This window comes from Muntiacus reevesi, chromosome 11 (assembly GCF_963930625.1).
Source record: "Muntiacus reevesi chromosome 11, mMunRee1.1, whole genome shotgun sequence".
Taxonomy (NCBI): Eukaryota; Metazoa; Chordata; class Mammalia; order Artiodactyla; family Cervidae; genus Muntiacus; species Muntiacus reevesi.
Window position 1 is genome coordinate 15,054,056 of NC_089259.1, and position 24,171 is coordinate 15,078,226.

A 24,171-nucleotide genomic window follows, 5' to 3' on the forward strand; every position below is an offset into this window, starting at 1 on the left:
TACAAAGCAGTATAATTAAGCAACACAAATTGCTTTTATTTTTAGAGAATAAATGGAGAAGAGACAGCCTCTAGTTCCATGAGGCTAGTAAGCACACCCATTAAAAACCACTGGCGCCAAAAATCAGTCAAATCACCAGTGACACACTCGGTAACATAGGACTCAAGATGTTAATATATCCACTAAAGTACCATAAAGAAGTTTTTTCGTTTTTAGAAAAACAGAACCACAGGAGCTAAAATTAAACTATCCCCATCAGGCCAATGAGCAGTACCATCTAAATGATCAATATCCACTTTCCTGAGAACATTTGAAAGTAGGTAAAATCACAGTAAACAGCCTCCCTAAAATAAAGCAACAGAAGTAAATCAGAACATGGTTTGGTTTTAAAATGGAAAAAAAAAAAAAATCATATGCTATACAATATAGCATTGGGAATTCTGCTCCGTGTTAGGCGGCAGCCTCAATGGGGGGAGGCCGGGGGGAGGATGGGTCCATGTATATGTAAGCCTGAGTCCCTCCCTTGGTCACCGGAAACCACCACAAGTGTTAAATGGCTACACCTCAACACAGTATGAGCAAGCACCGGGACGTGAGTCTGCAGAGCTCGGGGAGATGGTGAGGGGCAGCGAGGCCGGGCGCGCCGCAGTCCACGGGGTCGCAGACGGAGCCAGGACTGCGCAACTGAACGACAACACACAAAACAAAAAGTTTTTAAAAAGGAGAAGAAAAAAAAACAAACAAACATGGCTTTCGGGGCGGAGTGATAACTGCGGATAGCTGGAGAAGTCACCCCGAGCGCAGAGGCAGAGGGGTGCCCCTCCGGGCGGCCACACGGGGCGGCCGCAGCTTCGCTGAGCACTTCAGCCGGGGCGGGGGCAGAGCGCACGCGGACAAGGGTGACAGGTGCTCGGATCTCCAGTCCCCTGAAAGCAGAGTCCACGATCCACGGAGCCAGAACCGCCCGACAAGCAGACCATCGTAAGCACTCAGAAAAGGCACGAAAAGAGAAAATTTACCTGGTAGCCAAACTGCTCTCAGTGGCGCTGGCGTGTGACCAGAAAACCCCTTCTTTCTGATCTGGAGAACAACTTTGTTAACCCCGGGTGTGTGGTCACAAGGCAGGAAGTGACTAGAATGACAAATCATCAGCCAGGAAAGAAATAGATTTTGTCTTTATAAGGACATTTTACTTAACGTGTTTTTTTTTTTTTTTTTTCCCTCATGTCCCCTCCCCCGCAAAAATCACCTGACAGGTCACACTGAAATTCAGAAGCCTCTTACCACTTCCTCTTTATAAGCATTTTTCTCTCTCCTTCCCTTTCTTTCTCCTCTAGCTGGCTTGTAGACGCTGGGCTACTGAAACCTGTCTGATTTCAGATAACTACCTTGACTTTTCGCTCTGACCCTAATTGAGAATGCAATGCTCTGGTGCTGAGCTTCTGACAGCAGAGGTAAACAAATTATTCATTTTTAATGAAGGAGCCAAAGGAAGAGGTGGCGGTGTCCCCAAAACCAGCTGAAAGGGATTTCCTTAGGAAAGCCCCGCCCCAGGCGAAACTGAACCCCTCTTAAGAGTCCTGAACAATGATCTCATTGGTGCAAACAAAACAAAAAGATCTCTTTAAGGGGAAGGGCTCGAAAAGAAAGATATATTATTTACTCATTCTTTTATTTATAGAACACCTATGTACTAGGGATCTCTTTAACCCAGTTAAAGATTTCAATTATTTAGACGTTTCCTACCAAGAACACCTGCAGCAGTGACTAGGTTCAGTGGGTTGGCTAAATTCCTTCCTAGGTTTCCCAAGTAGCTCAGCAGTAGAGAATCCACCTGTCAATGCAGGATGATGCAAGAGATGCAGATTTGATCCCTGAGTCAGGGAAGAAGCCCTGGAGGAAGAAATGACAACCTGATCCAGTATTCTTGCCTGGAAAATTCCATGGACGGAGGAGCCTGGTGAGGCTACAGTCCATGGGGTCACAAAAATTCCAACATGACTGAGCCCACAAATTCATCCAACAGACCAGGTTTATTTTCCGAATACACATTTTATAAGATTAGCAAAAGAATAAAAAAACTCAACTCTTATGCCAAAACCCTGACCGCCTGTCCTGAGGGCTAATTCTTATCTTCAAAGGGAAGTGCTCAATGCTCAAGAAGCCTAAAGACTGCTTGTGAAGGTTGTGTAGCATCTTGAGTCATGTATGACGGAACATTACTCATAGCCTGTCTCCATGCTGCCTGGAGTCTGTGTAGCTCCAGCGACCAGCCTGCCTTGGAGGAATGAGAATCTGAGGCTCTGCTCCAGCTGATAGTGAGTTGAAGATGTTTTGATCTTTCAATAAGTTTCTGTATTTGCAAGGGGTCTGGGACTCCCACCAGTGGGTACTCTGGTTGGTGGGCAGGGTAGGGGGGGAGGCTGCCCTTATACTTCTTTTGCTTCTTTGGTTTCTCCTCTAGAAAGTTCTTGCTTCTGACCTCAAATGTCAGATCAAGCCCTTCTGGTATCTCCATCTACTTCATTCACCAGAGCGGTGTGACAATGTCTTGGTCAGAACCCTACAGGGGCCATCTCTGGGGAGAGGGTGGGCAGAAGAACAGGAAGAGATGGTGGAAATTCAGCCCGTTCTAGAATGGTTCACCTCACAGAGAACTGTCAACCCTCTTGTGACTCCCGAGGGAAGACTGAGGGGGTGAACTGGACCTCATTCTCTCCATTGCATCCTTACTTCCAAGTAATACAGTGCGGGGATTGGGGAATTCAAGAGGCACCTAAATTCTTTGAGGACACCAGAGACACATCCATGCATCACTGTGACAGGACCGATCACCCTACGAAGCAGTCAAATGCTGGTGGTTTCCACTCTGGTGGGTCAATCATCAGCACAGATAATGTCTGGATGGTCCTCAAGGGTGAAAGTATGTGAGATCGCTGTGGATCTCCCTAGTCTGCGTCCCTTGAGGTTTCAGGATGGAATGGAGGGGTGACAGTAACATTTCACAAAGAAGAACAGAGACTCATCTAATTCCCCAGGGAGGCAAGCAGCCCTCTGCTCTCCTGTGTCTCCTGGAGCCTGGCCATCAGACCTCAGAGGGAGCTAAAGGAAGAGACACATACACTGGGGCATGGCTTGGTGGGTGTGTGAGTGCCTGGCTGGCAGCACCGGTGATTCAGCAATGAGTAAGACACAACCGCAGCTCTCAAGGAGCACATAGTCTGGAGGAGAAAAACATGTAAGTCAGTAAATGCCATGAGTGAAAGAGGAGAAAAGGGAATGGAACACTGAGGCAGAGGCAAATGTCAGCAGAGATGATGCTGGAAGAGGGTGAAACGTATGGTTATGCCTAGCAGCTGATTCAGGTCAAAAAAAAAAAAAAAAAAACCCACATCGGATTCCAGGCGACATCTAGATTCTAGGAGATGAAAGCCACTGAATTGTGCTGCTTGCAACCACCCACCTGCAGGAACCCTCCACACGAGCACTGACTCGGCCCTGGGCCCACCTCAGCCAACCGCCACCGCTTCACCCACATCCTGGGCCACCCCTTCAGTCGTAATCCCGCCATCTGCCTCCCAGCAGCACCAGGCTACCCAGTGGAGGCAGGCAACTGTTTAGGTGTTAGACCAAAGCTTTTTCAGAGACGTATTTTACCTCTGTCAGTGTTTAGAATTGCTTGTGCAGCATGCTAATGAGCAGTAGACCCATCTGGGTTTCATTATTCTTAGGGGCTTCCCTGATAGTTCAGTTGGTAAAGAATCCACCTGCAATGCAGGAGACCCTAGTTCAATTCCTGAGTCGGGAAGATCCCCTGGAGAAGGAATAGGCTACCCACTCCAGTATTCTTGGGCTTCCCTTGTGGCTTAGCTGGTAAAGAATCCACCCGTAATGCGGGAGACCTAGGTTCGATCCCGGGGTTGGGAAGATCTCCTGGAGAAGGGAAAGGCTACCTACTCCAGTATTTTGGCAAGGAGAATTCCATGGACTATATAGTCCATGGGGTCGAAAAGAGTTGGACACGACTGAGTGACTTTCACTTTCTATAGATCATGCCCCACTGATGGTTTGCGCTGGAATAGGACTCCTCCCACCTCCTACCCACCATCCACACGCCTGTCCTGCCACCTCCGCCACTCCCCTGCCTGCGCTTTGCCTTCCATCTACTCCTGCTGCCCTCCCTCCTATATCCCACCCCCGGATGCTCACAGCCTCAGTCCCTAAAACATCAGGGGCTCTGCTCCGGCCACTGAGTGCTGCTGTAGAAAGTTCCAGAAACACAGAGTTGAAATGCTATAAATTCAAGCTGCTTGCTTCGGATTACTTCTTAGATATACTTTTGTTCAATATTATTCCTTCTGGACAGCAAGCATCCTCAACCTGGGGCTCACAGACTCCAAGCATTTTATGTGTGATTTTGTGTACATGGGTTTTTTTCTGGCTTCACCATACTGCTTACCATAGTATCAAAGAGATCACAGAACCCCAAAGTTAGATCAAAGAGATTCTCATCTCTTGCCTCAATCTCTCATTCTACCCTCTTGCATCCTTTCCTGACCCAAGATTCCTGCCCCATGTTGACTGAGATGATACCCAAGTCATCAGCGGTGAACTTCTTTCTTCAGACTCCTCGACTCTCACAAGACCCACCTTCTCCTTCTCTTTCATTCTTAGAGGGGGAGGTGTCATCTCTCTTTTCAAGGTAGTTTTGCATTTTGCAGAGTTCCAAAGAATAACCAGGAGAGATAAGAAAGCCTTCCTCAGCGATCAATGCAAAGAAATAGAGGAAAACAACAGAATGGGGAAGACTAGAGATCTCTTCAAGAAAATTAGAGATACCAAGGGAAACTTTCATGCAAAAATGGGTTCAATAAAGGACAGAAATGGTATGCACCTAACAGAAGCAGAAGATATTAAGAAGAGGTGGCAAGAATACATAGAAGAATTGTACAAAAAAAGATCTTCACGACCCAGATAATCACAATGGTGTGATCACTCACCTAGAGCCAGACATCCTGGAATGTGAAGTCAAGTGGGCCTTAGAAAGCATCACTACGAACAAAGCTAGTGGATGTGATGGAATTCTAGTTGAGCTATTTCAAATCCTGAAAGAGGATGCTGTGAAAGTGCTGCACTCAATATGCCAGGAAATTTGGAAGACTCAGCAGTGGCAACAGTACTGGAAAATGTCAGTTTTCATTCCAATCCCTAAGAAAGGCAATCCCAAAGAATGCTCAAACTACCGCACAATTGCACTCAGCTCACACACTAGTAAAGTAATGCTCAAAATTCTCCAAGCCAGGCTTCAGCAATATGTGAACCGAGAACTTCCAGATGTACAAGCTGGTTTTAGAAAAGGCAGAGGAACCAGAGATCAAATTGCCAATATCCATTGGATCATCAAAAAAGCAAGGAGTTCCAGAAAAACATCTATTTCTGCTTTATTGACTACACCAAAGCCTTCGACTGTGTGGATCACAAAAAACTGTGGAAAATTCTGAAGGAGATGGGAATACCAGACCACCTGACCTGCCTCTTGAGAAACCTGTATGTAGGTCAGGAAGCAACAGTTTGAACTGGACATGGAAAAACAGACTGCTTCCAAATAGGAAAAGGAGTACGTCAAGGCTGTATATTGTCACCCTGCTTTTTTAACTTATATGCAGAGTACATCATGAGAAACGCTGGTCTGGAAGAAGCACAAGCTGGAATCAGGACTGCTGGGAGAAATATCAATAACCTCAGATATGCAGATGACAGCACCCTTATGGCAGAAAGTGAAGAGGAACTAAAAAGCCTCCTGATGAAAGTGAAAGAGGAGAGTGAAAAAGCTGGCTTAAAGCTTAACATTCAGAAAACTAAGATCATGGCATCTGGTCTCATCACCTCATGGGAAATAGATGCGCAGACAGTGGAAACAGTGTCAGACGTTATTTTTTTGGGGGATCACTGGAGATGGTGACTGCAGTCATGAAATTAAAAGACACTTACTCCTTGGAAGGAAAGTTATGACCAACCTAGACAGCATATTTTAAAGCAGAGACATTGCTTTGTCAACAAAGTCCATCTGGTCAAGGCTATGGTTTTTCCAGTGGTCATGTATGGATGTGAGAGTTGGACTGTGAAGAAAGCTGAATGCCGAAAAATTGATGTTTTTGAACTGTGGTGTTGGAGAAGACTCCTGAGAGTCCCTTGGACTGCAAGGAGATCCAACCAGTCCATCCTGAAGGAGATCAGTCCTGGGTGTTCATTGGAAGGACTGATGCTGAAGCTGAAACTCCAATACTTTGGCCACCTCATGCGAAGAGTTGAGTCACTGGAAAAGACCCTGATGCTGGGAGGGACTGGGGGCAGGAGGAGAAGGGGACAACAGAGGATGAGATGGCTGGATGGCATCACCAACTCGATGGGCATGAGTTTGAGTAAACTCTGTGAGTTTGTGGTGGACAGGGAGGCCTGGTGTGCTGCGATTCATGGGGTCCCAAAGAGTCAGACATGGCTGAGCGACTGAACTGTACTGAACTGAACTGTTGCATTTTAATCTTAATCTTGTATCTTCTGTTTAGATACATTGCTCCATCAATTATCTCATGCTTTTCCAGCATCTTTAACTGCTTTTGATCTCCCCACTTGCCCTTCACCCACTGTGGGAATTGATCAAAGGACAAAACACCTCTACCTCACCCTACTGCCCCTCCCCTGCACCTGATATTTGATGCACAGGTCATAAGAGCAACTAAGATGAACATGATCCCCATCTCTACAGAATGTCCACTGCAAGGATGCTGGGACAATGGATGCTGGGTGCCTGTGGGAATACAGAGCACTAACCCAGACTCAGGGTCTGGGAGGCATGCAGAATAAAGACTAAGAGTAAAGATGCTGGGCCACTTCTCTGGTTGTCAAACCTCAGCTCTACTGCTGTCCTGGAGAAGGAAGTGGCAACCCACTCCAGTATTCTTGTCTTGAAAAATCCCAAGGACACAGGAACCTGGCGAGTTACAGCTCTTGGGGTCACAAAGAGTCGGACATGACATAGCAACTGAGCAGGCACTGCTGTATTAGTTGTGTGACCTTGGGCAAATTATTTACTGTTTTTCATCTAGAAGGTGGGGATGAGAATAGTGTCTGTTTGGTACGTTGCTGTGAGGGTGAGGTCAACTGATGCTATGTAAGTGTTAACTAGCCTTTTACTGTTTAGACCAGGCTCTGGACTTGGATTCCCTGGTGGCTCAGATGGTAAAAAAAAAAAAAAAATCTGCCTGCAAAGTGGGAGACCTGGGTTAATTCCCTGGGTCAGGAAGATTCCCTGGAGAAGAGAATGGCTACCCACTCCACTATTCTTTCCTGGGGAATTCCATGGACAGGGAAGCCTGGTGGGCTACAGTCCATGGATGGAGATGCAAAGAGTCGGAGATGACTCAACGACTAACGCTTTCACTTTCTGGACTAGATAGTTCACATACATTATTTTATTTATTCCTCACAAAAATCCTATGAATTAGGTATTATTTTAAATTTTCCTTCAATCTTTTAAAATTACAGTTTCCAAATCTATACTACCTCTCCACTGTAGAATTATACACTGACATCTTTGCTCTGAGATGACTCAGGACCTCCCACCCAGGCTGGTACAGCATGCTCTCCTCCTACCTAGGCTTGTTGCATGCAACGTGTTTGAGCTTTTGATTGTTAGCAGAAAAAAACACAGAGGTCTTGAATATGCTTCCATGGTTTGACTTGGTCTCCTGTACTTCTGAGTCCACTGACCATGAGAAAACCACGAGCCTGCATGCGTGCTCAGTCATTTCAGCCATGTCCGACTTTTTGCATCCCCACGGACTGTAGCCCACCAGGCTCCTCTGTCCATGGGATTCCCCAGGCAAGAATACTGGAGTGGGTTGCCATGCCCTTCTCCAGGGGATCTTCCTGATCCAGGATTCGAACCCCACGTCTCCTGCATTGCAGGCAGGTTCTTTATGACCGAGCCACCAGGGAAGTCTCGAGAAAACCACATCTTTGTTCAAAAGGAAGGAAGAGATGCTTGAAGTGAACCTGAACCCAATGCAGAGCCCAAGCCAATTCCAGCTGACACGTGTTCTGAAACAGAGTCATCCCAGCTGACCCAGGAACCTAGGTTCCTTGCTGTAAACAATTGAGATTTGGAGGTTGTTTACTAGGCAGCCTTAACACAGAAATGGATAATGTGGGAGCTTCCCTGTAAGTCCAGTGTCTGAGACTCCACGCACCCAATGCAGGGGGCCTGAGTTCGATCCCTGGTCTGGAAACTAGAACCCACATGTTGCAACTAAAGATCCCGCAGGCGGCAATGAAGATCCCATCTGAGGCTACTAAGACCTGGTATAGCCAAATAAATATTTAAATTAACAAATATTTTAAAAAACAGATGACTTGGACTTCTTCCCCAACTATTTAAATTTGTAGTCCTACTCTTGTCATTTTCAATCACCCACACTCTTCTCTATAGCTTCTACAGATTTAATACCTTCTAAAATATAATTTTTTAAATTAAGCTTATTGTCTCCTTCCAAACATAAGCTCAGTGGCACTAGAAGTAAAGAACCCACCTGTCAGTGCAGGAGATGCAAGAGACGCGGGTTTGATCCTCGGGTTGGGAAGATTCCCTGGAGACGGGAATGGCAACCCACTCCAGTCTTCTTGCCTGGAGAATCCCATGGACAGAGAAGCCTGGAGAGCTACAGTCCACAGGGTTAGAGAGTTGGACATGACTGAAGCGATGAAGCGACTTAGTGTGCATGCAAACATAAGCTTAATTACAGGCAGGTCTTTACTGGCTTAGTTATGGAGTGACATGAAGAAGTGAACGAATGCTTATTGCACTTTTGCTTGACAGCAAAAATATGAAAGTAACAGGAGAGTGAATAAATTGTGGTTCAGTATAATGTCTAGCATGGAAAATGGGTAAAGTAGAACTAGATTGCCAAAGCAAGAGAAAATATTGAAAATAAAAAGTGGGTGGAAAGCAAAACTGTAGAATAATGCCAACATATTTCTATACATTTTAAAGAACTATTACAGTATGGTTTTTGGATGTCTCTCTATATGTGGGTGTTCATAATAAAAATATGTCTAAGGAATGACAGATACCAGTTCAAGAACACAGCTACCTCTGGCAACTTAGAAAGACAGTGGGAAGGTAGGCAGAAGAATCCAACTATGTCCACAGTAAAATGTTGTGACTTGGCAAAAGTAAGTGTTGAATACACGAGTGATTAGGATACTGTCTTTCATCATGTTTTAAATACTATTCACTTAAATTTAAAAATTACTTTCTTGATTAATAAGATCTTCACAGGGCTCAAAATAAAAAAGATGCAATAAACTATTTAGTAAAAATATTATCTTTCAACTCTATCCTCATGCAACCCAATTCTTCTTTATTAATAATGGATCTTTTGAGATATGATTCACATACCATAAAACTCATCTTTTAAAAGAGAAATTCAGGACTTTTTAGTATACTGACAGAGTTGGGCAACATCACACTATGTGCTTCCAGAACATTTTCATCACCCCCAAAAGACACCTTGTACCATCAGCAGTTACTCTGAATTTAACCCCACCTCCCAAATTGCCACCTACTACTGTTATTTGCACCAACAGATTTCTCTGTTATGGACATATCATATGAATGGAATCATACATGTGGTCTTTAGCGACTTGCTTCTTTTACTTAGTAGAATGTTTTTAAGGTTCATCCATGTTTATATGGATACTTCATTCCTTCCTACGGGATAATAATACCCACTGTATGGATATGTTGTGTCAGTCATTCAGTCTTGTCTGACTCTTCGAAACCCTATGGGCTGTATGTAGCCCACCAGGCTCCTCTGTCCATGGAATTCTCCAGGCAAGGATACTGTAGAGGGTAGCCATTCCTTCTCCAGGGGGCTCTTCCTGACCCAGAGATTGAACCTGGGTCTCCTGCATTGCAGGTGGATTCGTTACTTTCTGAGCCACCAGGGAAGCCCATAAGGAGATACCACATTTTATTTATTCATTCATTAACTGATAGACATTTGAATTGCTTCCATGTTTTGGATATTATGAATAATGTTGCTATGGACATTTGTGTACATGTCTTTTGTGTGGACATAAGTTTCCATTTTTTAATACAATAATACATGTACGTAGTTTTAGAAGTCAAATATTAACTCCCGGTTTATAATGAAACATTGGTCTCCTGACACACTTCTCTACCTCTGACTCCCATTCCACTGAAACAATTATTTTCAACAGTTTGGCTATCTCTCTGCCACTTCATACTTCTTGATGCTTTGCTTATACTATGCCTTGCTTGTTCAGGTTCGATATATTATTTTAACTTCTTACTAGGGAGGTGAAGATTTAACCCTCACACTGTGTGTACACATCAGCCCTCTCATCATTCTCTACAACAAGATCTTAAAGGTTATGACACCTTCAAACCAACATGCAGTTTTCACAACACCTATGTAAATATTCATAGCTGAGTTCTGTAGAGCAAAATCTTTACACTTCCTTTCTTACATCTTTTCTTTTCCATCTGTTTGGCTTCCGTATGCCTATTATTAATTCTGTGCCAAACTTTCTCCAACAGAGCTAAAACACAATATGAAAAACCAAAAAATGGATCCAGTCCTCTTTTTCTTCCTCCTGGAGAGGCCCTTCCGGGAGTCTTCTGTTTTGCTGTCTGGTCCTGCTGTCCAGCTACCGTCTAGAAGCTTCCATTCGCCATCATCTTGGGAATCCCCTTCTTCCTCTGCATTGGATCTTCTGCTTCTGGAGCGCAGACCTTCCACTTTCTCAGTCTACTTCCTTCTCTTCGTTAGCACATCCTTCAGTTAGATTCCCGAGGGAGACCGCATGGGACAGAAACTTCTTGAGATGTTTTATAGCTGAAAACACACACAATCTACCTTCATTCTTGGAAGTCCACACAATCATTTTCTTTCAAAATTCTGAAGAAACTGTTCCATTGCTGGCTGTTGAGAGGTCTGCCAACCTATGGTCCTGGCTTAGGACCATACCCACAAGGACATGACCCTTGTATATGATTTTTTTTTCTTTCTTTCTGGAAATATTTAAGGGTTTTACTATATGTCTGACATTGCAACACTTTATGATATGTCTTAAAGTGGGTCCATTTCCATCCACTGTGCTAGGGACTCAGTGGTCTCTTGATGTGGAAATTCAAGTATTTCACTTCTGGGAAGTTTTTCTATCCCTCTTTCTCTCTTATTTCCTTTCCTTACTTTTTTGATGTTCTTTTTCTTTGGGATGAGTTTTACTTGGGTGTTGGGCTTCCTGAATTGATCCTCTAATTTTCTGCCCCTTGGTCTTTCTGTTCTACAATCAGGGAAGTTTTTAACCTTTTCTTCAAAACTTCTATTGAACATTTTACTTCTTTTATCATTTTTAAAAATAACCCAAAGCTCTTTCTTTGCATCTCCCTTTTTTAATAGCAAGGTAGGGGTCAGGATGGGGTGAGGAGTGTCTTGCTGATCCTTATATAAGCTTTCTACCAGCCCTCCTGTCTGACAGCTCTTTCCTGCACCCCTGCCTTCAAAGACACATGGCACCTCAGAGGCCTGAGCTTTGCTGAGAGCCTACAGCAGGCTTTGGATTCCTTCGTGTTCTCTCTCAATACAAACTTGGGGTCCAACTGTGTCACATGTGCTCAGGCACTTTCCACAATCCATCTGTTTAATGCCTTCAACATTCTGCTGATGTTGCCCGTCCACTGTTGCCTCATTTGATATTGGTCTCTCCCACTAGACTGGGAATCCCATGAGGCCAAGGACTGGGTTTGTCTTATTGACTTCTAAACACTACCCCTGGATTTTCAAAAGTATTTGTTGAATACATAAAGTGAAGAGGGCTAAGCTGAGCTTTACAGGATGAGATGGAAAGGAGAGGCAGAAATGTACTCTGATCACAAGGGGCTGGCATGTGCAGGAGATCGTAGGTGGCAGAAGGCAAGGAACATCTAGAGCCTGACACAGCTGAGCATTCCCGCAGTGACGAGTGCAAGGTAGGGACTTCCCTGGGGGTCTAGTGGCTAAGACTCTGCTCTCCCAGAGCAGGGGGCCCAGATTTGATCCCTGATTGGGGAACTAGATTCCATAGGCAGCAACTAAGAGTTCGTTCACATGGCGCAACTAAATATCTTGCAACTAAGATCTTGGTGCAGCCAAAAATATATATATATATATATATATATATATATATAAATTTTTAAGTCATTTATATTAAAAAAAAATGCAAGGCAGCTAGGGGTGGGGTGGGGGAGGGTGCAAAGAAAGAGGAAAGGCTGGACAGTGTAGCAGAGACCAGATGGTGGTATGTCAAGATAGCAGCAAGGCTGGTTCCTCCTGAGGGCTGTGAGGGACCATCCATTCCATGTCCCTCTCCCAGCCTCTGGTGACTGCTGGCAGTCTTTGGTTTCCTTGGTTTGCAGAGGCATCACCCACATGCCAGCCATGTCTGAACTTCCCCTTTTTATGAGGAGACAGTCACACTGGATCAGGGCCCGCTCCAGTGACCTCATATCAACGTGATCATCTGCAAACAGCCTGTTGCTAAATAAAGTGACATTCATGGGCACTGGGGATTAGGACTTCAACATCTTCTGTGTGTGTGTTGGGCAGTGGCGGTGGGGGGGACACACTTCATAAGGGTCTTAGAAAGTGTCACAATCAGACCTGTATTTCAAACAAATAACGGTACCTCCAATGAGAAGAAGGAGATATTGAGGGCTAGAGTTGGGGAAAGGAGGATAAAGATCAGACCATTGCATGTGGCTTGCTTCTACACAGTATAAGGAGATGACAAGTGGTGGGTAGATTCAAGGGACATGTGTTCAGCAGAAACGACAAGAAAGGGCTGAGTGGACATATAGGATGAGAGAGTAAATAAGGGGTAGGAGGGATCAAGGATGCCCCCATTTCTGGATAGGATCCTGGGTGTGGAGAATGGTACCATTCGATGAGACAGGAGGTGGCTCAGTGATAAAAAATTTGCAGACGAGGGTTCACTCTCTGAGTCAGGAAGATCCCCTGGAGAAGGAAATGGCAATCCACTCCAGTATTCTTACCTGGAGAATCCCATGGACAGAGCAGCCTGGAGGGCTATAGTCCATGGGGTCACAGAGAGACACAACTGAGCGACTAGGCAGGCACACACACACACACACACACACACACACACACACACACACACACACACACACACACACACAAAATGAGACAGGAATTCAGGAGGAGTGCATTTGGAAAAGAGGATTCTGAATTTAGGAAATGCTACCTTATTTCCTCAATTTTCTCACAGGTGTTATAGGTATAGCTCTTCTAAAACTGATCTGAAGGACTTTACTCAGTCTTAATGTCCTTGCAATATTCGACCCTGTTACTCATTTTTTCTTTTTGCAAACTCTCTTCTCCATGAAAGATTATTTACATGTAATTGCAAAATGAATAATTCCATTTTGAAATCCTGCTGTCACCTCAAATACCTAAAACTGAACTCATCATTCTTCTGACAAAAAAGCTCACCCACACCCCATCCCTCACCTCAGTCCAGCCAGTGGTCTACCGTTAGCCCCGGACAGACCCGAGTATTCTCAACCCATATTTTTTTTCTCATTCTCACACGTGGTCAAAGTTGCATCTATTTTTCCAACAAGCATGCATGTATGCTCAGTCACTTCAGTCATGTCCAACTCCCTCAGTCCATGGGATTCTTCAGGCAAGAATACTGGAGTAGGTTGCCATGCCTGCCTCCAGGGGATCTTCCCAACCTAGGGATCGAACCTGCATTTCCTGCATTGCAGGCAGATTCCTTAACTGCTGAGCCACCAGGGAAGTCCCTTTTTCCCTCATAGTCTTTCCCAATCTTGTGCTCTCTGTGCCTCTTCTACTTTATTTACGCCCTTGCTACCATAACCCTTGGGCCTTGCATCAGCTTCCTAATTCACAATTTCCTGCCTGGCTGCTCCTTAACCCACCCTGCCTCTCACCACTGCATTACTCTTCATACAGCTACACTGTCCTGCTCATGAATCAGCTGACAGCACTCATCACTCCCAGGACAGTGTCCAAACTCAGCCTCCATCCATCTTTCAAGCCTCATACTGACACCATAAACCCTCTGGTGCGCTTCAACTGGTCTGTCAATCCTCCGACATGCCTGGCACACCTCTCACTGCATCTATCAGACTCCTGTGCCCTCTTTCTGCCTGGTCTCCCCACTTCCTGTATCTATAAATCTCAGTTGTTTTCCTAGAATCAACAATAAGACTAGCTACATAATTTATGAACCCCAGTGCAAAGTGAAAACATGGTCTTTCTGTTCAAAAATGATTAAGAATTTTCAGACCCTGACAGCAGAGCATGGAGCCCTTCTGAGCACAGGGCCATGTGACATGGGCCACACACTCATGAAGCAACCCCGATCCAAGAATCCTTCCTTGACCATCGAACTATTCTTTCTTCCCTTCCTAAAATCTATATTGTTTGCTTATAACCCTCTCTTTATATTGACAGCATACCACTTTTGTCAATTAATCCCTGTGACTCTCTATGTGTTTGCAGCATCTTTGTTGGCTCATCAAGCTCTTCTTGTTGTTGTTGCTGTGTGTTATGCTGTGCTCAGATGCACAGTTGTGTCTGACTCTTTGTGATCCCATGCTGCTGTGGCCTGTCAGGCTCCTCTGTCCCTGAGATTCTTCTGGCAAGAATACTAGAGTGGGTTGCAGTTTCCTACTCCAGGGGATCTTCCTGACTCAGGGATTGAACCCACGTCTCTTGCTTGGCAAGCAGATTCTTTTACCACTGCGCCACCTGGGAAGCCTCCCAGCTGTTATTAGGAAATTACTATGTGCCAAGCCCTCAGAAAACAAGATCGAAAGACTCAGTCTCACAAACTGGAGGAGTTTACAATCTGGAAGGTTACCAAACACAATGACAATTATCATCCCCCGAGACAAACACCGTGCCATGGGCGTGGAGAAGCAGGCGGGAAGGCATCTTAGAAGATGTGAAGCTGAACTTCCAAAAGTGCATAGGAGCTGGTCAGGCAAAGGAGGGAAAAGAGAGTGACGAAGGGCATTTCAGAAAGAGGGACCAGCATAGACAGATAGTGCAGAGAATGTTACGTGCCTCTCCCAACTGAAACATCAGCTTCCAGAGGACAGGAATTGCACCTTCTCCTAGCACCCAACATGATTCATTGCTCATAGTACAAATACAATAAATATTTGGTTCGGTGAGAAGGTAAGTCGATTCTATAAACAATATGGCATTTCAAAGTTAAATCAAAGATCAAAAATAATTAGATGTTTCAAATATACCTCTAAAATCTACACTCTCTAAGCATGAGAGTACTTCCAGAGAATTTATATATGTAGCTGCCATATAAAGACTGATTCTTACACCTGTTTAATGCTAATTTTACTATCCCTTTTTGATAACAGTTCACTGAAAGCTGATGAGAGCTCTTATCGCCAGGTAGATTATAAAAGGAAGAGGGTGCTCATAGCTGCAAATTTTATTTTCACAAAATGTTAAGTACATAAAAATGTTATCTCTGCAATATTTCTAAGTGTTAAAAAGCTGAATCTAGCACACTACATGGGCTATGACCATTTCAAAAGCAGACGGTTTGTGCATCTTTAGTTTATAACAACGCCCTAGATACTCACTGACATTTAATAACCCATTGGCACCAACAGAGTCATTAAAACGGATGCAGGCTGAAATGTATGCCACCTAAGTTCAACTTCTCATGCAGGAAATACATGATATTTTCTCAACTTTTGTAAACGGGTATGCTGCTACTGCAGCTGAGACCATGTTTGACATGTTCCCAACCACCAAGAATAGAAGTACAAGGACAAGAATGTTTAAATAAGCACATACAAAACAATCTGGAGTAGGGAATGGCAACCCACTCCAGTATTCTTGCCTGGAAAATCCCATGGACAGAGGAGCCTGGCAGGCTACAGTTCACGGGGCCACAAAGAGTCAGACATAACTGAGTGCCTGAGCACGCACATAGAAAACAATAAAAGAAAAAGTGTGAAGTAAGTATTCAGATAGAACGCCAAGAGCCTTTAACAATGCAAACCAAAAAATAATCAAAATTTTAAAACAAACAAGAAAAATATTTGAGGATGGTAGACAGGAAAAGCAAAAGGACTGAAATTTAAAATTTTAGAGAAAAATTCTGACTCCATTGTACACTAGCAGATCTTGAGTCAGGCATTTCCTCTTTCCTTAGCTGAACTTACATGTACATTGGAGAAAAATAGGGTAACTTCAAAAATTAAATCAGTTGACACACACTAACTGTGGTCTTTGTTAGTGCCAAATTTTACTTGAATCTGAATTCATCAATTGTTATTTATATGAAAATAACTAAATATTTCACTATATTGATTCAAATTCATTCAATTAATCAATCTTTAAAATTAAAATTCAACTGGAATTGATTTTGTATCTACTCTTGCTCCGTGCTGGGTACCATAACACATCTTATTGAATACTTTCAACAAACTCAAGTGGCATTTTCTTTATTTTACCTATTTATTTACTATTTTTTATTTGCCTGTGCCAGGTCTTAGCTGTGGCAAGCAGGATCACTGTTGCCACTTGCCAGGATCTCTAGTTGTAGGCATGTGGGATCTAGTGCCCTGACCAGGGATTGAACCTGGGCCCCTGCATTGGGAACGCAAAGTCTTAACCACTGGACCACCAGGGAAGTCCTTACTCTATGCTAAAGTAAAGAAACTGAGGCCCAGATGAAAAGTTCTTGTGCTTTCACTTATCTGCACTGTAACATGAAAATATTTCTAATCAAGTTCTCCATTCTTTAAATAGTATGAAACAGCCGCTGATTCTCTGCATCCCAGGCCAAAGGAAAGTCAGCACAGCTTCAGTGAATTCATACGACACAGTTTCCGGATTTCAATGACTCACTCATTAAGCAAGTGTTTACAACGATATGCCAAGGAAGAAAGCAAAACAAATCACCTAGGTAAAGAGAATCTTAGGAAACTTGTGCGGTAGAAAGTTAAAACCATGAAACAGATGATTTTAGGTTAGTCTGGTGGCAGACAAAAGGAATAGATGGGAAGTGACTGGAAACAGAAGAATTAGAAAAACAGGGCTATGGATAAGGTATGAGGCAGCAACTGCCAGGCCTGGATGGTAGCGGTGGGCACGGAAGCAAGAGAGATTTCTGAGGCTGACTACAGAAGACAAATGAGAAGATGACTCAAGGACGACTGAGGTCAGTCAGCTAAAGAATTCAGGAAAGAGGGATCTCTTGGATAGAAATGTGGCATTCAGGGAGGGCAAGGATGAAATCCACTGGGCCACGAGGCGATTAGGGCCACACTGAAAACGGTCAAGGGAGCTCACCCGTGCAAAATGCAAGCTGCGTAACTGGAGAGTGAGGCTGGGTGAAGGCAGAACATACAGACTGCAGCCTCACCACCATAGAGCTAACTAAAACCGTGAGATGGCATCAACCTTCCAGCAGGAAGAAGCACTTAGAAGTACATGAGCAGAAGTCCCAGGCCTGACATCTAACATTAAGAGGGAGAATCTAGAAAGATGGTACTGTTGAACCTATTGGCAGGCAGCAAGGGAGACGCAGACATAGAGAACAGATGTGTGGACACAGCTGGGGAAGGACAGGGTGGGGCAAATGGACAGAGTAGTGTGGAAACAGATACACTGCTATATGTGAAATAGATAGCCAGCAGGAATTTGCTCTGTGACTCAGGGAACTCAAACCCAGGCTCTGTGACAACCTAGAGGTAGGGGATGGGCTGGGAGGTGGGAGGGAGGCTAAAGAGGGAGGGGACATATGTATGCCTACGACTGATTCATGTTGGTGTGTGGCAGAAACCAACACAATCTCGTAAAGCAATTAAAAATAAATCAAGCAATTAAAAATAAATTAAATAAAAAATAAAGCAATTAAAAATAAATAAAATTTTTTAAAAGGGAGAAAAGAGCCAATTCGATCAATTTTTTAGCATGTATGGGACTATATTTAAATAAGACTATTTATTATTTCTATTACTTTATAGATTAGATAATAAAGGACTATATTTTATTTTTCTGTACCCAGTAAAGGTTAAATATCAATGAGAGAGAAAGCATGTACACTTTAAGTTCTGCCCATTTTGAGAAGAACTGTACTCAGGGAAAGGAAATCACAGCTGAACATGAAGTCTCTTGAACCAAAAAGGAATATTAAGAATCCATTTCCATTTACACCAATGTGTAAGATCTGTTTCCATCAGCACGTCCCTGGAAGTACTCAGCAAGTCTGAAAACGTGCTTCTGCCTGCACTGATCCCAACAAATTCATCCATTATTTTCCTCATTCACCCTCCTTACTGCAAGGCGCTCAGCTGGACACTGAGAGGTCAGTGGTGGATAAGATGGACACACTGCTCTTGTGGAGTTCACAGTCTAGTCCATGACGGCTCATAGCCTCCCTCTTTGCTTCCAATCCAAGGCAATCAGGACTGACCCTCAGTGACATTTCTACTGTCCCTTGGTCACGTACTTCCTTTTATTTCTGACTATGCTAGGTCCTCACTGTGGCACGTGGGCTTTCCCTGAGCGCACCAGGCAGGCTCTCCAGTCCAGGGCACAGCCTTAGTTGCCCCGCGGTATGCAGCATCTTAGTTCCCCAACCAGGGATCGAGCTCATATCCCCTGCATTGGAAAGTGGATTCTTAACCACTGGACCAGCAGGGAAGTCCCTTGTACTTGTGAAGGCTGAATGCGTGTTAACCAGTAAGTGGAAGTCTTCTTTTAGATGAAGTAGTCAGAAAATGGGACAAACATATGCCCCAGTGGTTATACATTTAAACCTGAGTAGTTCTGTGGTTCCTGCTACCACTCCAGAGGGCTGTGCTGGTTGCTTACACAGTGAGGTTCTGGGCCTTCCTTGTTCACTCGCTCAGTCGTGTTCGACTCTTTGAGAGTCCACAGACAGAAGCATGCCAGGCTTCCCTGTCCTTCACCATCTCCTGGAGTTTGCTCAAACTCATGTCCACTGAGTCGGTGATGTCAACCAACCATCTCATCTCTGTCGCCCCCTTCTCCTCCTTGCTCAATCTTTCCCAGCATCAGGGTCTTTTCCAGTGAGTCAGCTCTTTGCATCAGGTGGTCAAAGTATTAGAGCTTCAGCTTCAGCATTAGTGCTTCCAGTGAATATTAGGGTTGATTTCCTTTAGAAAGGACTAGGAAGCCTCTGTTCTTGCTCTCCAAGGGACTCTCAAAGAGAACAGAGGCTTCCTAGTCCTTTATAACCAGTAAGAGGAATAAGAACATGAGAGGGAGAAGAATCCTTTGTCACCTCATCTCCTTTCTCATCACATTGCTCCTTCCCAAGTAAATCAAGAGAAATGAAGGATAAATGAAAGATAAACAGGAACTTCCCTGGCAGTCCAGTGGTTAAGACCTTGCCCTCCAGTGCAGGGGTTACAGGTTCGATCCCTGGTCAAGAAGTTAAGACCCCACATGCCTCTCAGCCAAAAAACCAAAACATGAAACAGAAGCAATATTGAAACAAATTCAATATAGACTTTAAAAATGGTTCACACACACACAAAAATCTTTAAAAAGATAAACAAAAATACATATTTTAAAAATTAAGAATAAAAACAGAAACAGGCCCCGGAAGAATTAACTTCTCCAAAACTATTTCCAGGGGTGGGGTAGATTCACTGAAGCTACTGAATTTATAAAATTTCATTTCATAAGTATTCAGAAGGAAGAAGCAAACTTCAGAGGAAGTGTGTACCAACTCCGCTTACTCTAGCAAGGTGGCAGCAGCAGGCATCAGTGAGCACACAGGATTGTTCTCATCTCTAAGCCATTTCCCTGTGTATGGTTTGAGTCATTCTCAAATACCTCCCCGGACCCGGGAGGTAACTAAACAGAGTTAAATGTGCCAAGTATAAGTGACAGGGACCAACACACTCTGGAAAATGTATGTCTTACCCAAAATAGTAGAAGGAGGAATGAAAATTGTTCAAGAGAAACCAATAATCTGGATTCTTCCAGGAAATCATCTGATGTTTTTTAAATATCAGCAATGGATTTTAAAAAACTTAAATGTCATCTTGGTTAATCTGTGATTCATCCAGAGGTCATTAATTTACAACTGCTGGTCTGTGGCAACTTTGCTGTGTTTGCACGGAAACATGGAACTCATCACAGGTTTAGAAACATGATTCACCTTATTGCTGGAAATCAGTGCAAGATACATAAGAACACTAAAATGACCCAAAGGAAGCAGCATACAGTTATAATTGAAATGAAAAAAGAGAAAAATTTAAAACTTCAGAAAGATGAAAAAATAATGACCATTACTGGTGTACATACTGGATGAAGACTGACAGTAAAAATGATACTAAAAGGTTGATAACAAATCATGCAAAATGTTGAAACAGGCTTGACCTATGTATTAATTATCACCACCACCATCATCATCATCATCTGCTAGAATCTAGGAGAAAGTCTTTAGTGTGATACATATTGTATATCTAATGTTAATTCAGAGGAGGAAAGCTAAGTATTTTGAGTAATAACATTCCATGGCAAATGACTGCTGAAAGTTGTGGCAAAGTATGGGTAAGTCCATTGGTTCAAAGCCTGTTTCACAAAAGCTTGTGTTGAGGTTCTAGTACAGATTCATGCATCCATCCATTCATTTCACAAATATTTATTGAGCAAGTACTATGTGCCAAATATCATCAGAGGCACTGGAGATACTATACTGCATGAATTAGACAAAAAGTTCCTGACCTTTTCAAGTTGGTATTCCAGTTGAGGCAGATAATATATTAATACAAGACACACTGGTTTATTCTATATTAGATGATATGTGATACATCTTAGGGAGAAAAAAAAATCAGTCAGGGAAGGAGAATAGAAATTTGTGTGTAGAATGTGTGCATCCTTTTGCAGGGAGAAGCATGAAGTGGATTTGAGAATGGATTTGAGGTGGATTTGGTCCCCCTTCCAAACAAGGGGAGCAGGAAAGGCCTCACTGAGAAAGTGCCATCTGCATAGACACATGAGGGAGGTGAGGGCTGACGGTGAGGGAGCAGAAGTGGACCAAGGCTTGAGGTAGGGTCAGAAAAGTCCAGGCAGAAGGCACAAGTGCAAACGCCCCGAGGGAAAGGCATGTGTCACTTTCAATAGCAACACGACGAAGCCAAGAACTAGGAAGGGGCAGAGCAGCAGCTGAGGTCAGAGAGGCCTGATCACACAGAGGGTTGGCTTTTTACCAGAATTGGCTTTTCCCTGCAGGAAGTCACTACAGGGAAGGCAGTCTAATAAAAGGAGTTACGGGATTTGACATATGTTTTATTTTTACTTATTTTTTTGGCCATGTCAAACAGCTTGCAGGATCTTAGTTCCCCAATCATGGATCAAACCCAGGTCCCCTGCAGTAGAAGCATGGAGTCCTAACCACTGGACTGCCAGGGAAATCCCTGACATGTTTTCAAAGAATCCTTTTGACTGCTGTCTTGACTGAACTAAAATAGAGCAAAAGCAGGGGCAGTGAGACCCGCCGGGAGCTGCTGCAGTAATCTAGGCGAGAGACAACAGTGGTCTGGACTAAGGTCTTGGCAGCGGAGATGGCAAGAAGGAATCAGAGTCTGCGTAGATTTTGACATCAGCGCTGGAAAGATTTGCTGACATGCTCTGTAGCACATGAGAAAATGAAGTCAAGGATGACTCCAAGGGCTCAGGCCTGAGTCATCGGAAAGATGGAGCTGGCATTAACAGACATGGGGAAGACCAGATGAAGAGCAGGTTTGAGGGGGTGGGGGAGAACAGCAAGAATTCAGTTTGAGACCCGTTAAGCCTACTGGGGATCCAATCAAGAGATGCTGAGTAGGCACTTGGATACAGTGTCTGGAGGTCCACACTAGTTTTAAATTTGAAGTCATCAGCATATATTTGGTACTTAAGGCTGTGAGGTATGAGATCACCTACAGGGTAAATACAGATAAAGAAGAAAACAGATCAAGCTCTGAGCTTTGGGGCACTCCAACATAAAAGGTTAGGAAAATGAAGAGGACTGGTAAAGCATACTAAGGAACTCGAAGAGAGGTAGGAGATAAATCAGGTGGCTGTGATGACTTAAGGCCTAGGGAAGATAGATCTCAAGTTGAGAAGATTCAACCTTTGGAAAGTTGCTGATGGTCATATGAGGACAGACAACAGCTGACCACTGGATATAGAAACATGGAGGCCGTTAGTAACCATGTGAGAGCAGTCTGATGGAAGAGAGGGACTAAAGTCCCATGGGAGAACGTCTCCGAAAGAATGGAGGGAAGAATTTGGAGACAGCAACTATCAACAGATTTCAAAAGGTTTATTGTAACGGGAAGAAGAGAAATGTTGCGGAAGCTGATTCAAGGGGGAAGTGGGCTAAAGAGATTTTTTTTTTAAAAAAAAGACAGGAGTAATAACAGTTTGTTCCTGTGATTCCAGGAATTACCCAGCAGTGAGAAAGATAAAAATAATGCAAGAGACAGAGGGGAGATCTGTTGGAGCAATTTTCTTGAATAGATAAGAGAAGATGAGCTCCAGTGGACAAATGGTGGGGTTGGCCTTGGTTAGGAGTGGGGACAACTCATCCACAAAGACAGAGTGAATGGTCACAGGGACTGAGAGCTGTGGAAATTCTGATTGCCTTTTTTTTTTTTAAGGATCAATTATGGTGCTTTTTTTTTTTAAGGATTTTTTTTTTCTAGGATCATTTTTAAAAGTCTTCCCAATATTGTTTCTGCTTTATGTTTTGATGTTCAGGCTGAGAGGCACATGGGATCTTAGCTCCCAGACCAGAGATTGAACCCTTGCCCTCTGCATTGGAAGGCGAAGTCTTAACCACTGGACGGCGAAGTCTTAACCACTGGACTACCAGGGAAGTTCCGATTGCCTCTATTTTCACAGTGAAGGATTTGGGGAAAGGAGCTGTAGAAGGGTTGTAGAAAACTATTTAATACAAATAATTGTCTAGGAGTTTGGAAGAGTGAATGCTTTACGAGCAGAGGGTATGATGGCTGAGCAATATCCAAGGCTAGGGATTACATTTTTAAAAATATTTTTCTTTTAATTTCTTAAACTTTCATCTTTGAAGTCATTTCAGAATTACAAAAAAGCCACAAAAATAGTTCAAAAGAATTTCCATATGCACCTCATTCAACTCCCCTAAATGTTAACATCTTGTTTAATCACAGTATAAGTGACCATATCAGAAAGTTATCACAGATCCCCCGTCACTAAACTACAGACTGAAACTACTGAAATGTTAAAAAAACTTTCAAATTTAGCAAACTGTCATATGAATGTTCTTTTTCTAGACTAGGATTCAATCCACAATCCCATATTCTATTTAGTTGTTTTTTCAGTCTCCTCTAATCTGGGGCAATTCTTCAATCTGTCTTTCATCACCTTGACACCGTTAAAAAAGCTAGTCACAGAAGATCCCTCCGTTTGGGCTTGTCTGTTTCCTCACAATTTAAATCAGATCTGTATTTTGACAAAACTGAGGTGTCCTTTTCACTTCATTGCATCATGGGGCACATGACCTCTGCCAGGGTCCTCCACTGTAAAGGTACTGTTTTCTTTGTAATTAATAGTGACAATTAGGTGATCATGGATTTTAAAATATAAAGCAGTCTGCATGGTTTTTCCCCCACCCTACACATCTCCACTGGAATAGGCACTGAGCAGGTGGAGGGCTGATTTTAAAACGTAGTTTATTAAGTGAGGACCTCAATCAAGTTATAACCTAGAACAGTTGCAGATGCCATCAAAGAGAAGAGTTAACACCCTCAATAGATTTTCAATGTAAATCAAGACAATCAATTACAGAAAAGGATGTTTGAACGATTGATTATCATAGCAGACAAACTGTCCTGATTTTAAAGTTTCCCAGGACTGGTTGATTTATACCCATCTTTACAGGAAATACTTCTGGGAAATACTTCTGAAATCCATTTTTGTCATAACAGACTTAAATAAGCATACTTGCTGATGTGTGGCAGGGGCCACCACAGTCTTGTGAAGTGATTGTCCTACAATTAAAATAAATTAATTAATT

The 24,171-nt window shown here is 43.4% G+C and overlaps 1 protein-coding gene and 1 non-coding gene across 3 annotated transcripts in view; both read right to left on the reverse strand.

Annotated features, from left to right (window-relative positions):
- The window catches only part of LCP1 (lymphocyte cytosolic protein 1), a 94,039-nt gene that overhangs the window by 58,041 nt on the left and 11,827 nt on the right, over positions 1 to 24,171 (reverse strand). The window contains exon 1 of one of the 2 annotated variants that reach the window (XM_065902126.1): positions 1,020 to 1,148. The exons of the other annotated variant lie outside the window; for it this stretch is intronic. The gene's annotated coding sequence lies outside the window, so the exon portion shown is untranslated. Of the gene's footprint in view, positions 1 to 1,019; positions 1,149 to 24,171 lie in introns of those variants that run through there. 2 annotated transcript variants of the gene reach the window in all.
- On the reverse strand, positions 16,708 to 16,779 carry TRNAG-CCC (transfer RNA glycine (anticodon CCC)). Its single transcript has one exon. It is a non-coding gene; the product is annotated as a tRNA-Gly (tRNA).